Source organism: Saccoglossus kowalevskii, chromosome 9 (assembly GCF_978046115.1).
Source record: "Saccoglossus kowalevskii chromosome 9, keSacKowa6.1, whole genome shotgun sequence".
In the NCBI taxonomy this organism is placed as follows: domain Eukaryota; kingdom Metazoa; phylum Hemichordata; class Enteropneusta; family Harrimaniidae; genus Saccoglossus; species Saccoglossus kowalevskii.
Genome location: NC_140649.1, coordinates 19,472,898 through 19,475,577, shown reverse-complemented (window position 1 = coordinate 19,475,577; position 2,680 = coordinate 19,472,898). Strand labels below are relative to the sequence as shown.

Genomic DNA, 2,680 nt, shown 5'->3' with positions numbered 1-2,680 from the left:
AAACAAGTCTATGCAAGTTTACCCACAAATATTTGTTCACAGTTTCTACAAAATGTTTTTTTTCTTCGAAACGTAAAAATGTTCCTTGTAGTAGGAATTATCAAAATTATCACTCAAATATAAGTTGAATGATTGTGTCAAATGCATAACATATGGTTGCATTGTTCTCGTAATACATAGACATAGTTTATTACTAATTGCCAAATCATAAAGTGAATTTCCATAACAATTATTTAAAATTGATAAAATAAATCGTTTTCACTTTCCACATTGTGGCAGAGCGATAGCACAATACATGTAGGTGTTTAAAAAATCGAGTAAAGGTAGAATACGGAGATAAAGAATATCGCCCTCTGCTAACATTTGTATGTAGTCAGCTATATTGAGTGTCCCGGATGTTAAACAGCAGGATAACACGTATCACGTTAATATAAGATCAGCACAGGTAAGGTATCAAATAGTTTATCATTTTTTTATTTATCACTTTACTGCATTGACAATTTATAACCGTTTTGGTATTGTTAATAAACTGTCATAACATAGGATTCAACAATATAATTAGTCCATATTATTATAGTCAGGTGGTGCCAGGTGGTTGGTAGTCGTTAATCACATATATAAAATCATTGCAAATAATCGTCTTCCTTTTTACATATTGACAAAAGAAAGTCTGGTATGTCTAAACATTTACAGACAATGTAGATATTTTATATCAATATTTATTATGCAAAATATAATTATCACCGAAGTCGTTAAATAATGTTTGCTAGCATTTCATTAATAACATCACTATAGCCAACTCCAGTATGCCGTGAGTATTTAAATCAGTGACATGATAATTTTTCCTCATCTAATTTATCGTTATAATTGTCTGACATCACTGAAAACCACATAAAGTGCATCAAAATCTATGCATTGACTTGATTCACCTTTCCCTTAATTGACAGTCATGAAAACAGCCGTTGTCAACGTATGCACAATCACTGTATGATTCCTGTGAATTTTTTTAAAAATAATAAATCATAACTGTTATTTGTATTCAAATGATTTGTTACTGTTTTTACAGGCAAAAATGGAAAGAAGTTATCTGACAAATTGTGTGACAGTAACCAAGTTCATATGTTTTATTTGTGTCGTGATAGGTGTGCAATATTTAGGTAATGTGGTCGTACCTTTGATTGTTACTTTTTAAAAACATATTAAAAATAGTTGGAAAACAATTAAGACAATGTTATGAAATATCTAATATTGGCAATCGGCATTGCTTCCCTTTCTCATTCTTATTGCATTCATTAAAACATCTGTTACCTGTTTGTACATAGTCACCCAGTATTAAATAATTTGAATATTGATCTATTTCCACTTTCTCATGTTTAAAATAATACAACATTTTACCTATCTGTTTACAGTTATGGACAAAATGTCAATACAGATGCATAATTCACAAGGTCCTCCTATCTTCGTGATGAACAAATTAAAAGGTTTCAAGAGCAATACGATAGTATGTTTTCGCTAATTTATTAATTCATGATAATGATGGATACTAAGATTGATAGCCAATGACAAATTACGAATTAAGTGTTTGGTTAGTTTGGGTTTATTCACAATACCAACAGAATCCACTCACTCACCCTGCAACCGATTTAAAGATGGTAAATCTACACTGGTCTATATTGACTAGAAGACGTATACATTCCAAACTCGGACTCTACACCTACATACAAATATTGCTACACATATAAAGCCATGTTTCAATGGTTCACGGTTAACCAGTTATATTGTGACAATTCTGTCAACCAGCGGAGACGATTTCTTGAGTGAATGGAATTATTATTATTATGTCAGGCAAACAAATACGAACACTTTACAACATGCAATCGTATATCCAATGCATGAGAGATGTTATGTTGAAAATCAGTAAATCTGAAAGGAAGGTCAAATACATATGGGAGTAATAGCCTCATAATGAACATACAACATCAAACCTTGTACATCATGTGTGTGAACAGGTGCAAGATTGCACACAAATCTCATGCTTCTAATTCCCAACAACCAACTTAGCTTACATTCAACCATATAAATCAAAATATATAAATTACTTAAGACATGACCTCAGTAGCATGGTTATTTGACCTAAATCAAGTGGGTTAACCCTAAATTGTTCAAAAACATAATGAGAACATGATACGTGAATTCACCGAAGTTACAGGAGGTGATTAAAAGAAGTCATTAACTCTGTATAAGATGGCTCAACATATCCAAAACAAATTTAACAGTTGAGAACCGAGAACTGCGCCACAATACGTCGTTTAATTACTGTATGCTGTCAGAAAAGAAATTATTTAATTAAGTGAGTGACAAGAGACGCCTTGACATAGCATCGCTTATACGATAGTCTGGTTTATATGACTCCCTGTACAATGGTTCTGTAATGTATTATCTATGCCTGTATATAACTAATCTCGTCACTCCTGTGTTTTATTTGATTGACGATTAGAACTTTGACAGTGATTGAGTAACGTTACGCAGTTCAAGTGTAGTTTAGTCACGGAATATTATCTCTGATAATAATTGTCGATTGAAAATGCTGTAAATCTGGACACACACTGTAGTGCACTATATTGAGTTCAAATATATTAATAAGATTGGTAATATTGTGTTATAATAAGGCTATGTAGAT

General features: G+C 31.8%; 1 long non-coding RNA gene across 1 annotated transcript; it reads left to right on the top strand.

Annotated features, from left to right (window-relative positions):
- Positions 1–380: 380 nt before the first annotated feature.
- LOC144358421 (uncharacterized) lies at positions 381–1,482 on the top strand. The gene is made up of 3 exons (XR_013421828.1): positions 381–445; positions 1,067–1,157; positions 1,410–1,482. It is a non-coding gene; the product is annotated as an uncharacterized LOC144358421 (long non-coding RNA).
- Positions 1,483–2,680: the final 1,198 nt, after the last annotated feature.